We start from the raw sequence: 14,306 nt of genomic DNA on the forward strand, positions 1-14,306 counted from the left end.
GGCCAGCTCATGTTCGAAATTTTGCGAAATCCAATTTGTAATGCCTCGGCTCATTTTTGCCTCCGGTGTTTGTTATATTCTGGGTGCATGTTTTTTGTCAGGGGGGGGAGTGAATCATCAGATTTTGTCTGACTTCCATATCTACCTCCAGCTTTTGCGTGGGACCCCTATCCAGTTTGATCCCAACTTTGGTCAGAATATCTCTTCCTGCAGTGTCCTCGTGCTGCTAAGTCTCTCAATTTGAGAGGTTCGCACCGCCTCCGCCCATTCTGCCCATGTCGTGTGCCACCTTAGAGCCATTACTCTCTCTGTTGATGTGCATATGGGCAGACCCAGCACTCTTTTTACGCATTTACTCATCAGAGGCTCAATCTTCTCTTTTTTCGCCGCTTTCAAATCTAGATACAGCGTTGCGTAGCTCACCCGGCGGAAGACGTACGCCTGTACCAGTTTAATCAAATTTCTTTCATTTAACCCCCTGCCCCTGCTGGCTACCCACCTAATTAGGTTCAGGCTCTGCATGACGTGATTCTCCAGCCTTCTGATAGTCTCGCCATTATGTCCGTCTGACTGGAGAATCTGGCCGAAGATTCTGATTTGCTCGACTTTTGGTACCTCCGTACCCGCCACTTTAATTTTGATCTCCTTTGGTGGCTTGCACCTTAAGTGCTTCAGATTATATATAAATAAATATAATTTCGGCGGTGAGCACGATAGGCCTCTCTCGGCTGCGCAAACGACTGTGATGTCGGTGGCGGCCTAGAGCAGGTTTTCCAGGGCCGAATTACTTCCTCGGTTTACCCAAAGAGCGATATCATCCGCAAATATACTACATTTTAATCCCTCGAGCTTTGCCAATTGCTCGAGGAGCTCTCTCATAGCGACGTTGAAGAGCAGAGGAGACAGCACCGTTCCCTGGGGCGTACCCTTACTCCCTAGCTCAATTGCGGGGGATTCCAGCGTTTGGAACTTCATGCAATCAGTTCTGCCCGTCAGGAAGACTTTGATGTACCGATATGTCCTGGTATCTACATTAACCTTGTTCAGCTCTTCCAGGGCCGCCTCATGTTTCACGTTGTCGAAAGCCTTCGTGAGGTCCAGCACCAAAATGGCTTTCGCATCTTTTAACCTTGAGTCTATTATGTCATGTTTGGTTTGGATCATGACGTCCTGCTTACACAAGTGAGGTCGGATCCCGACCATCTCATGTGGACACTGATCGCCCTGCTCCATGAAGAAATATTTTAATACGAAAACTAGAAAAGTCTCCTCAATTGGCAATTATGCTACCAATTTTCTTAACTTCATGCGTTGGGAAATTGATGGAGCACGTCGTCTAGACCAGACTGATGAGCGTGTTTCTGAACAAATTTTTTCCGTTTCAGAGTTCATATTTTTAGAAATTTTTATATCGTTTACTCTTGTGACAGTATGTGTGATGTATTAACATTATAATTTAATATAATAGTTGCATATGTTAAGAGAATATACATGCAGTTTTATTCAGTAATTATCATAGCTTGATAGTCGTGCTTCCCAATTTTTGCAATTCAACTTCATCTTTTGTGCTGAGGAAGACCCCACTCCCCGTCCTCCCATAAGTCCCGTGCTTTGGAAACTCCTCCTGTATTGCTTTTACTGTAATTATGATGTGTGAGACTGTGCCTTCAAAGATGTTATATGACTTCGTGCACGTGATCCAGAATATGTACGCAGGAGAACATGCTGTTTGATATCATGATAAAGCCATGGCACTGGGCCGGCTGGCATCGAGCTTGGCACTTGGCAACCTTGCAGTGCTTGGAGAGATAACAAGACCCGTGGCCTGGCTACCCTCTCAACGCTATTCTGCCAGCTGTTACTCGCCTGAGCCTATCGACCAGGGCAGCTCATCAAAGGCTGCTGTCAGCCACAACTTTCTGACCATCCTCAGCGTCTTTCAGCACAACCAGCAAGTCCAACTGCGATGGGCCGCTAAAGTTTCATGAACGGTGCCCAAGTTCTGGCTCCGAGTTTGGCAAGACTAAACTTTATAACCCCTTTCCCACTATACGACCTCCGCCCAATGTCACCTGCTGCACCTGCATCGCTCTCATGCTCTAGCGCTGGAGCAGCACAAAGTGGGCATGCTCAAGCTACGTTCGTCAGAGTAGCCACCGCCTGGTGCCACAAACAATACTACGCAACCATGGCGACAGCACGTGAGTAAAGTTCATGTGCAATAAGAGTATTTTTAAAATTCACAAGTTACCAACCGTTTAAGCTTCTTTCCATGGCCAGAACAGCCAGCCAAGTGTGCTGAAAATTGTGCCCCTCGCATGCCGATACCACAGGCAAAATATGCCGGTGCATAGCGCCAAAATGCATGTACATTCTGGTGTTTGAGTGTATTTGTTGAAATAAACGAACTATATATATACATTCGTTCTGCTTTTTCTTGCCTAGGCAGTGCTAGAGTAAGTTTATTCGCAAGCCATAAGCGATACTACTCGCGGTAGTAGCACATGCTGCCGCCATATACGTTTAGTACGCTTGTGGCTCGAAAATAATCACAAAGGGGCTCTGCATAGCCAAGGTTAAGAAGCACAATGTACGCAAAACGCGTTTCTTTCAAGTACTGGTCACAAACAGCAATGCGTACACGTGAGGTGAGCACATGCACCTGCAAATTTTACAATGTGGGACCCATATGTTTGGGATACCACTTTAAGCTCATTGAGCTGTGTTTCACAGCTTGGTCATGGAAGATGCCTAAGGTGGCACGTAACGCATTTGTTTCAGTAATAATATGATTGCACACGAACAGCCGTGGCAACAGCCTGTGCCGATTTACGTGCGGATCTCACAGTGTAGCAGTGCACACACAGTGGCTAATTCAGATGTGGTATCAGGCGGTGACTGCTCCAACCAGTTTTGCTCTTGGGAGCCAGATGGCTTTGGCGCTAGCGTGGGCCAGCGAAGATTCTTGGGAGGGATCAAGTGAGGTGAGCAAGTCAGTGGGAGGGGCATGAAAGCAAGCAGAAACGTTGACAGAGAGGGAGAAAGGGCTGGTTGGCTTTTGACACAGACTTACCTCGAGGCACTTCCGGCCTCGGTGGCCACGAGGGGTAAAGAGGAGGATGTGGGGGAGCAAAGGTGTGGGAATAAGAGGGATTCATACGGGCGATGTAATCCCTCTCTAAGTGACGGCCGCTGCATACACGTCCCGCCTTCGAGAGTGCTGCGGCGACGCAGCTTCCGGTTTTGCTGCGGCGCTCACCGCCGACCAAAGAGGGGGCCGTACGTTGAGCCTGTACCCTCAGTCCCCGCCTCCTCGGAGAATGTGGTCTTCGGTGGCATGCGGGGGATGCAGCCCGCTGTCGTCTCTCTTTTTTTAGATGTTCCCCCTCAGGGCTTCTTTTCTCTCTCCAATATCCCTTCCTTAGATGTATCTATTCTGTTTCCCCGCTGGGCTTTTTTTTTTACCAACACAACCCACCAAGGGGGCATTGTTTTGGCCCCTTCCTTCCTTTTCAAAACTTCTCAGTCTGTCTCCAAAGCCCAGCCACTTCCCTCATCCCTCTCGGTGGCTCCCTGCCTCCCATGTGAATCGGGAATTGAAGAGCAGGGGAAGACTTCAGGCGATTGGTGACGTTGCTCACCTCCTATCCAAATCCATTAACGCCAATGCCCCCCGTGTGAATACCGCTTAAGCGGCAGTGTTCACTGGAGGGTGGGGGTTTAAATATTATCATGTTGAATTTTATTGGCGCAACTGCAGCTTTGGTCAAACAGTGATTTCTTACACAACGTGGGGTCACAGACCCATTTTCGAAGCATTTCAACCCACAGCACGGAGGCAGTTGAAAACCTGTACACAATTTATCAGCGGTGGGTTCCTGGCAGCACCGTAGACTTAACTCCGCCCCTCCTGCATCCGAGCCAGATGCGAAGAAAATTAACAGAGGCTGCAGCGGTTGCTTTTGAGGAATATAGAAAGGGTGACAGTCAAAGCTACATTAAGCACGTAGCGTGGCAGCACTGATTGCACTGATTGTTGCGCTCTGTACTTGTCGTATGGGTTACTTTATTGTGTCCTGTGTCCTTTGCGCAAGTACATTCTTTGATTAAGCCAGAGCATAGTACCCTTCCCGAGAACCTGCCTCTTGGGCCCGCTGTGTCCATTGTAGGATATTTACTTTCCTGCAGCAGGCTTCTTTATTTGAGCTTTATGCACTTCCTTGAGAGCTTGATTCATGTTCCCGCCAAGCTAATACAAATGTTTTTATGTGTGTGTAGGTGCACTGTCTGCCCGCGACTGTTGGCTGAAGCTGCACAGTATCATGCCAGCACAATGCCATTGTGGCGTTACCAAATAAACTTGAAATAAACATGTACCAACCAGATCAAGTTTCCACTACAATCTAGAAAGATGTTTAAATCCGGAACACTTGTTCTATGGTGTAAAACACTGACAACGCTGGCCATGATTTAGAAGAGTCCCAAATCCTAGACGAGTCCCATACAGACGCTCTGAATAACCCCGAGGCTTTGAATAATCACGGGTCCCCGATTAATAAAAGGGAAACGATCAATTCGCGGGCTCCGATCAATTAGGAGGGCCCTAATCCTGACCCCCGAATAATCTAGAAAACAGGTCCTGTTCCATAATCCCGGTTTCTGAAACTGTTCAAACCTACACACATTTTTTTTCAACGCCCTTTGACACTTAATAAGTGGCAAAGGACGTTGTTCTCATTAGAGGGAAGGAGATGTTTGCGCGTGAAACCACGTACACATTTTGTTATTGCTTACTGTATGCGCATGCGAACTCCTCTTGTATAGCTCATCTGATAGCCCACACTGTTTTTTAAAGATGGCCAGCACAGGCCCTTTGCGCTCAGCACGTAACCTGCTTGCCGCCTGCCAAGTACCAGGAATTAACGTTACCTCAATGTTACGTCTGCGTCGCCCTGTTCTGGGATGGCAATCATGACAAAATGCGCCCCGTGTGAGATTCTGTATTTTTCGGGGCCTTATCATGTGGCTTAATATGAGGCTGCCAATATAGTAAAGAAGGTGGCAGAGTTTCTTTTCAATCCAATACGAGCGCACGCTCCTGCTACTAGTGTTGTTCGTCGGCCACAGGGCGACTTCTTCCTCCCTAGTAGCCTTTAGAAAAATTTCCAGTTGTTCGCTTGTTTCTGAAGCGTTAGTTCGGGCTCACGTACACATAAAGTTGCGCACATGCTCGTCAGGAGTTGGCGTGAAAATATTGTGACATGTGGTAGGAATTGCTTTTTCTTGAAAACCCTATCGTCATTTTAATGACAAGGTATGGGGCGGCCCAGCCTTATTCTGTACAATGGATGCGTCTTCCAATCGCATTATGTAGTAGGGATAGGTAATTTCACCAGGGAAAAAGGAAATAAGTTTGGGAGGCATTCACGGTCGGGGTTTCATGTGTAAGAGCGCCTGCTCTCCTCTGGAGAAACTTGTAGGCAGTAGCCTAGCCACTGCATGTGGCTAGGCCGAGAACGCGCTTGGCTGCGTGATCCCGTGAGGCACGCTGTGCATGTCGCTCGAGCTCGTTCTGAGCACGGGCCAGTGTTCGCCTACCCGGGCAATAAACCGTTCGCTGGTCTTGCTTTCCTAAACTCAATATCGTATCAGAAGTATCCCGACTTCCACGGTGAGCAAAACCTGCACGGGGCCCATACGATTACCGGCTACTTCTCTTACGGCGGTACGCGTCAAAGCAGCATCTCCGGCTTGGACTGCGTGGCTAAACATGGCGTACTTCGTCAACCAGCCGCCCGAGGCCTTGTGCTTTACGACTATTGCCGAGTGGCCGAAGTGGAGGAAACGATTCGAGCGCTTCTACACGCTTTCCTGTCTTTCTGCCTAACCGAGATCAAACTAAGTCGACACGCTCCTCTACTTTATGAGCGACCAAGCCGAGGACGTCTTCGCGACCTTCGAGCTCTCAGGAGAGAACGCCCAGAGCATAGAAGTTTTTTTGAAGCACTACGACGGGTACTTCGGCGGCGCAACGTTAACTTTGAAAGGGCTTGGTTCAACAGAAGGGTTCTACAAGAAGGCAAGTTCGTGGAAGAATTTGTCACTGCGCTTCACACACTTTCTATCAACTGTGAGTACGGCACCCTCCTCGAGGAACTGGTACGAGGCCGGCTGTCGTCGGCGTTCAAGGTCATCAAATGCCAGCGAGACTAAAACTTGACGAAGAACTTACCCACCCTTCAGAAGGCGCTGGAGTCCATCAGGCAGACCGGCAGCGTCCGTCAACAGCAAGCGGAGCTTCACCGCCAACAAGGTTGCATCAGGCAAGCACCAATCCGGCATCATGCAGAGGTCACCCATAGCAACGATGGCCGATCTCACTTAGAATCAAGGCCAAATCCACGCCCATCAGGCGACTACGTCTCGAAACCGGGTCGCTGGTGCGGAAAAGCGCGACACCCACGTGCAATCTGCCCAGCGCGGTCTCAGGTGCGCAAGGCTTGCCATAAGAAGGAACATTACTCGTCTGTCTGCATGCCACTCCGGGTGGACATCAAAGGAACACCTGGCCCTGACAGCGAACGAACTTTCATCGGAGCTGTTTCATCCTCCGATACATCGGCATGGGAGGTGACTATCCTTGTTCGAGGCCAACCCGTCAAATTTTGGATTGACACGGGGGCCGACAAATCAGTTCTACCGCCCGCAATTTTCAGCAGGCTCCAAGATCAGCCTCCGCTGTCACATGCTCCTCGCCAGCTGTATGGTCTCGGTGGGCGGTTTCTCGTAGCCGGAGGTGTAGCACGTCTTCAACTCGCGTACCGTGGCCGCCAAACGCTCAAAGGCGCCTACGCGCTGGAATATGTTCACGCTCCCCTACTAGGAAAACCCGCCATCAGCGACTTGCAGATTTTAACCTTCGTCAGCACCATCGCATGGAAGGTGGGCACAAGAGACGAATTTCCTTTCCGCTTCAAGGACTTGGCAAGCTGCAGAGAGAACACCACATTTGCTTGCGTGAAGGACCAAAGCCACTTGCTTTGTGCTCACCTGTGCTGGAGTGGTTAAAAGAAGCTCAGAAATCAGATCCGGTGTGCACATGCATCCAAAGGCCCTGCAAGAAAACTAGCCTTCTAGACGGGATTTGCCTCTTCAGGTCACGCCTTTTTACGAGCATCGTGGCCAACTCACCACAGAAGACGATCTGCTACTCTATGTAGCCTGTGTGGTTGTTCCGCTATCCTGCAGGAATGATATTTTGCGCCTTCTGCACGAAGGCCATTTCGGCATTACGAGAACGCAAACTCGCGCCAAAGACCCTGTTTGGTGGCCAACGGTGGCCAAAGACATCACGACTACCGTGAAAAACTGTCGGGACTCTATGAAGACAACCAGCAACCGCAAAAGCCTATGCAGGGCACTGAGTTTCCGCCTCGACCATGGCAGCGCATTGCAATGGACATGTTCTATTTCAAGAGCTATTGGTAGTTAGAGGTGACTGATGACTACTCCTGATATCCTGAACTTGTTCTCCTGGAAAAGTGAACTTCAGGTAGAGTAATCACACACTGCAAATCAATTTTCGCCCGCCATGGTAACCCAGAGGTTGTGGTCTGCGACAATGGCCCGCAGTTTTCTTCGTCCAATTTTACCAGGTTTGCTCGTGAATACGGCTTCACCCATATCGCCTCAGGCCCACACCCCCACCAGACGAACCGACACGCCCAAGCTGCTGTGAAAATCATCAAGTCTTCATTCGAAAATACTCAGGACCCCTACTTGACTCTCCTATCCTTAAGGTCAACACTACTCAAAAATGGATACTGCCCCTCTTATGCGGAGGTGGTTGAGGACAAGGCTTCCCGTCACTTCCAGAATGCTGATTCCCCGCTTGCCAGACGCCACCGAACTCCGGAATTTTGAAGAATAATACCGTGCGCAGCAGCGTCGAGACTACAACAGGCGACATGGCGTGCGTCAGCTTCCAATTCTTCTCGAGGGGAATGAAGTCTGGGTAACAGACCTAAAGAGGGCAGGGATCGTGAAGAGGCCCGCAGGGGAGCCTTGGTCCGCAATCGTGGTCACTGGAGACGGCACCGTGCGGTGCAATCGGATCTATCTTGTTCCGTATCCCAGGACTGTGAGAGGAGCTGAAGACAACTAGGCATCTATATATACGGATGCAGATACAGACGTGGACGATGCGTCTCTGGGCAGTTCTCTGGGTGAATCACCCGCAACCTCTGTGGACGCCTCTTCGCGCAATCATGCCAGGAGTAGACGCTGTGTAATTCCGCCCAAGAGTCTCTCGTATCTTTCAGGGTAGAAGTTTTAGGCAGTAGCATAGCTACTGCATGTAGCTAGGATGAGAACGCGCCTGGCTGCGTGATCACGTCAGGCACGCGGTGCGTGTCGTGCGAGCTAGTTCTGGGCCTGGGCCAGTGTTCGCCTGCCCGGAGAATAACCGGTCGCTGGTTTTGCTTTCCTCAAATCAACAAATATTATACCCATATTCGTGGTCAAAATATACCTAGACGAGTTTAGTGCCACCGGGCTAGGCGTTCCGCGTCCGGGGGTGCCTTCAGGGAGCCCTGACCGCAATCGATGCCAGCTTGCGCGGCCTTGGTCTGTCGCTGAGCGCGGACAAATCGGTGGCCATGGCCTGCGTTTCGCACTCGCGCGCGCACCTTGCGCCACTGTCACTGGACGAGACTCCGATTCCATGGCGTAAATCGGTGCGGTACTTTGGCCTGGTCATCGACTGGCGCTTTTCCTTCCGCCCCGCGGTGACCAAGGCCTGTCTGCAGATGAAGAGGATCAACGCCGCCGTGCACAAGCTCACCGCTTGAGGCCAGGGCATCTCCCAGCAAGCCGCGCTGCGTCTATACAATGCCGAAGCTTTGGGGGCGGTGCTCTATGCGCTGCCCCTCGTCACGGTGCGCAAGCCGTGCTGGAAGAAACTCGAGCTTCAGCACCGCAAGTCCCTGCGCGTGTGCCTAGGCCTGCCCAAAAACTCGCAGTGCGTCGCAACGTTGGCCGAGGCAGGAGCGTGGCCACTTGAGCTCCAAGGAGCGCGCAGGGCATTGAATCACATCGACCGGCTTCACCGCGCATGGGACGGCGGCTCGCTGCTGCAGCGTATGCGCTCGCACCCGCGCTCACGAATGGGCGCGGCGCTGGTCGAGTATGAGCAATTGACACAAGGCCCACCCCCCTACGTCTCCTGCGCGCCCTGGCCTGCTGCCTCGGAGGTACAGTGAGAGATCGTCGGCATTGCGGGAAAGCGGAGCACACCACTCTGTGCTGTGCAGCAGCTGGCCAGAGCCGTCATACACGAGGAGCTCCAGGACCATCTCCTCGTGTACACCGACGGCTCAGTAGCCCGCGACAGCTGCTCCCTTGCGGCGGCGGCCACCATCCCCGCCCTGCAACTGCGCAGCCAGCAACACGCAGCCTTCCTGGGCTCCTCCACCACGGCGGAGTTGATGGGGATCCGGCTCGGGCTGGACCTGCTGCTCACCCTCGGCCCTCTGCCGCCCAAGAGTGCTCTGCTGTGCGACTCCCGCGCCGCCCTCAGCCGCCTGCAATCTAACGGTCGCGGTACCCCACTAGTGCGGGAAATTCGCTCGCGCATCGAGCGCCTCGCGCAGAGGTTGTGCCGTGCGTGCACAATGGGTGCCCGGTCACTGCGGCATCGCCGGCAATGAAGAAGCTGACGACCTCGCGGCCGCTGCACACCAGCTACCTGCCAGCGATCTGCCCCTTGCGCTGGAGGACGTGCGTGCGGCCATCCACAACCATCTCCGAAAGCAGCACCCTGACACGCATCGCGGGAGGTGAGCGCGTCAACAGTGTCACCGGCTGTCGCGCACTTACAAGGTCACAACGTGCAATGATCCTCCGCGCGCGCATTGGCTGCGTGTGGCCCGTGGAACGACGGGTGCGTCACGGAATCGCGACGAGTGGTGTGTGTGACGGATGCGGTGCAGTGGAAACACTAGAACACATGCTCCTTCGCTGTGCCGCGTTCGCCGATGCTCGCGCGATATGCTCGCAAGGCATACTACCAGACTCCATCAAGACGCTATTGTGGCCGCAGGGCAGTGCGCGCACTCGTGAGCGAACTTTGGTGAGCCTCTGTGCATTCCTCGAACACACGGGCTTGACTTCCCGTCTGTTCTCCGTCAGGTAGTTACGCACAGTGACCGAACGCTCCGCGATTTCTACCTTGAACGATTAATAACTGGACGCCTCACTCCAGTTGTAACCATCACAGTGCTGTGCGCGTGTGTGATTTAATTCCTCTAAAATGAACTAATCACGCGCACAACCTGGACACATTTCTTATTGTGTAAATAGTTTGTACATATTACTTCTCCCCCTACCCTTTCTTCCTGTCCCCTCACCTCTTTCATTTCATTACTCCATTCTGCCTGCTATCCTTTATTTCCGCTGCCCCAGCTCAGGTGCTTCAGTATCGATGGCAGATGCCGGGGCTAGCAAATATCTTTTCCTTCCTTTTTACTATTATTTTTAATAAAACCACTACCACCACGAGTTTAGTGTTGCTCACACATTGGGAGAATATATCTCTTTAATAATGCCTGGCGTCTCTGTATTTTCTCGTGCCTAATAACCACTAAAGAGTCCGTGTAAAATGGGAGCCTCTCTTACTGACATATAGCTATTTATATCCTTTAGGCATAAAGAACACTGCAAAGCTCCATCACAACTAGGTACGGGTGGTCTGACGTATTGCCGTCTTCTTGCATAACTCAGTTTGTGTCGGGCTAGTAATAGGCGCTTTTCAGCCGTTGCCTATAACCGACGCATCCGTATGAGCGATACACATTCCTGCGTGTCAATGAAGGGTGGTCTCTCAGTTTTTCGTGGTTTTGCATTCAATAAATATGGCTGCTACCGCAGAACTCATTTTTTTGTCTTGCTGCCTGTCGCTGTTCTACACTATTCAGTGCATATTCGTGCAGAATCAGGTTGAGCGTTAGTTCTAGCAGGGCCGTGATGGTTCCAGTGGCGTTCATATTACGCGCAGCATTTCTCCAGCTCTGCAGAAAATCCTTTGTCGTCGTCAACGGCGGAGGCGGGTTGAGCAAAAATAGCGTATTGGTAGAAATCAAGGCTAGGTTAGATGTGAAACGACGGATGTTAGGTGCGATTAAAACATTTAAAAAACTGTGTTGAACACTTCTCGGCTGAAATGCCGCAACATGACCCAAACGCTATTAGGACATGTAAGTATATAAGGTAAATAAATTGCCCTGGAATGAAAACTATAGTAACTAGTCAGGAAGCGAACCCCTGAACCTTGAAACCCTCAGCTCATGAATAAGTTGTTCTGCGTCACCTATAGAGCAGCCAATGTAATCAAAACGCCACTGAGAGAGGTAGAAGCGCATGCAATGCGACATGTGCCATTAACGTAGGAGGAAGTAAAGAAAGCCCTAGGAGTAATGCAAGGGAAGTTAGCAGCTGGAGAGATCAGGGGACAGCAGATCTCCTGACGGACGGAGGAGAGATTGTGGTAGAAAACTATCCAGCCTGTATACAAAATGCCTCAGGACCTCGACATTACCAGAAGCTTGGAAGTACACTAACATTATCTTAAATCATAAGAAAGCGGACTACAAGGACCTGAAATATTACATACCAGTCAGCTTACTGTCCGTTGCCTACAAGGTTTTTTTATTATATTCATGAGCAGTAAAGGGAGGTTGGTGCCGCAATAGCGGCTCCAAATGCTGCTCTCAGCAATTCATAGTTACCACTTGTTCCGACGACATACATTTAAACATAACATACCAATTAAAACAAAAGTACAAGCGTCAGGATAAGTAATAATCATAAGTGAACATTAATGCTTTGAATGTTAACAGAAACGTACACAATAAAATATACACAACAGATATGAATAAACAAGTAGAGAAAGAAATAAAAACGCTTCTTTTCTGGGAACACACCAAAAGCAATTGACAAAGATTTTGAAGCACTCACGTATACAGAGGTAAAAACTCTAACATTGACTTATCCAATTCTTCTAAGCTAAAAATTCCCAAGGGTGCCCCTGTCCTCAGAGCATTACTTCCAGAACGCAAGTTCTCGCGTTTGCTGGGCACACCTCGGCCATGTGCCTTACAGCTTTTGTAGACTTAAAGGTCTTTTGTCATGACCGTTTAAGTCTCCCTTCAGTCGCAACGTACAGTTGTCAAGCACTCGGCAATCTAATAACAGCTGAGCCACATCCACACTTTCTTGGCCATACGAACACAGTGGGCTCCCTGCGCGGCCAATTCTAGGAAGTGCTTCGTGTATGCCGTTCCTAAACGCAATCTGTGAAGGAGCGTTTCTAAACTTCATTCTTGTAATGTGTAATATGGGTAATTATGTATACAGGATGCTTCACCGAAGACTTTACACAATTTTTAAAAATAAGGTTTTTGATTTCGAGGAGCATTTTTCAGCATAACATTGTCAGTGGTGCAGCACGTCAGAATGCAGCTAAGATGTGCTAGCTGGCAGGCTGGTTAACTAATATTGAAAGTTAACTTTTTAAGCATTACTATTAGGCTCCTTAATCATTGAGAGACGTGCAGTGCACTGTAAGTAGCATTCATATCAGTTTTCAAAATTTATATATATTGTGGTTACCTCGGCACTGTGACCCATCAAGATTGGGCTATTTCAGCAATTTGCATGCAGTGGACAGGTTGCTTTGCCTGCAAGCTTCTCGAAAGTGCTTGTATTTTGGCGCGACGCAGACAGAATTTTTAGGACAGAGCAGTGAGGGTAACTGAGCTTTCGAAATTCAGAAAATTGATGTAGATATTGCTTACAGTGGCCTAAATTTATCTCAGTGATTAAGGAGTGTAAGAGTAAGAAATAAAAGGTAAATTTTCAATAGTAGTAAGGCAGCCTGCTAGCCAGCATATCTTAAATGTATTGTGACGCACTAAAATGCTGGCAAAAATATGCCGCATAAAGCTCTCTTCAAAAATCTGATTTTTAAAAATTGTGCAAAGTCTTGCTGAAACACTGAAACACCTCGCATATAAGTTCCAGTATAGAAAATCGTTTCATACATGCAAAAGCCTATGTTGGTTTTAGTTTATTTCAAGAGGTTGACACTTACTTGCATATGCCAAAGCATTTCACCACAGATTGTGGGGAAAACTGTTTTTATTGGCCTCAACATGCGCTGAAATGCTTTATTTACACTAGTGCTTGGTTATATGCTTATTTGTAACCAGTATATAGTCTCAGCTTTCACGTGGTGCTACTTTGGTAGACATTTTTACTACATGTGAAATATTGCCTTACTACAGGAATCTGCCAGTGATGATGGCCTAGGGTACACGCCATGCTCTCTTTTCATCGTTGCAAAATGTATAATTTTCTGCGGTACCACTCTCAAGCGAACAATCCTGAGTTAAATCTAGTTTTGAGCAAGAGGAAGTTTTCTTACTGCAAAAGCTTTGCTATATGCGTCGACACCCTGCCAGGGATGCACGCAACCAACCAATGCCAGGCTTTCAAGCGCATGTTTTTGGCGCACTTTGCCTTCAATGTTCTGTACCCCAAGGACACAATGCTTTGCTTGGAGGTCAAACAGCGCTAAGCACAGAGCTCACTTCTTAACTGATTTGTGGTAACCTTTCTTCTTTACGCTTTAAGACTTTTTACACGTGGGGTAATGATCAAGCTGCAGCTACCCGCGATTTATCATAGGACTTTTTTATAACAATGCCGATAATTACAAAAGCAATCTTGAAAGACGGAGATGTTTGCTGAACCTAATAAAAAAATCAACTATGAAAAGAAATGTTGCTGCGGCTTGGTTACTGCAGCTTGTAAAGTAGTTCTGTACGAAAGTTAATGCACGTATTCAGAAAGGAAACAGAGAGCTTTGTCCTGTTTGCTTCCTTCTACACCCCTCTCCTCATTTTCACGGTTGCATTGTATGCACTTTTTGTAGGAGGTATAGATATTATACAAGGGCAGCACAGGACATCGGGCAGCAATTTTACCGAAGTGTGCATGTGTGCCCTCATGCCGGTAACCATTTGGTAGTCAGGCAACCATTCATTTGTTATGGGTAGATGAGAATGTTATTACAATTAGATGAGTTTTATCTGTCATTGGTTAGTAGTTTGAAGAACTTATCAGCATGCTTTCGCTCTTTTGCATGCAGGTTTTTGATAAATTATGTGATTCGCATTTCCACTACAGTTACTGGGAGAGGTTTGTGATCAAATTTGTGATTCGCTTTTCCACAACGGTTACTGAGGGTA

This window comes from Amblyomma americanum, chromosome 6 (assembly GCF_052857255.1).
Source record: "Amblyomma americanum isolate KBUSLIRL-KWMA chromosome 6, ASM5285725v1, whole genome shotgun sequence".
NCBI classification, from domain to species: domain Eukaryota; kingdom Metazoa; phylum Arthropoda; class Arachnida; order Ixodida; family Ixodidae; genus Amblyomma; species Amblyomma americanum.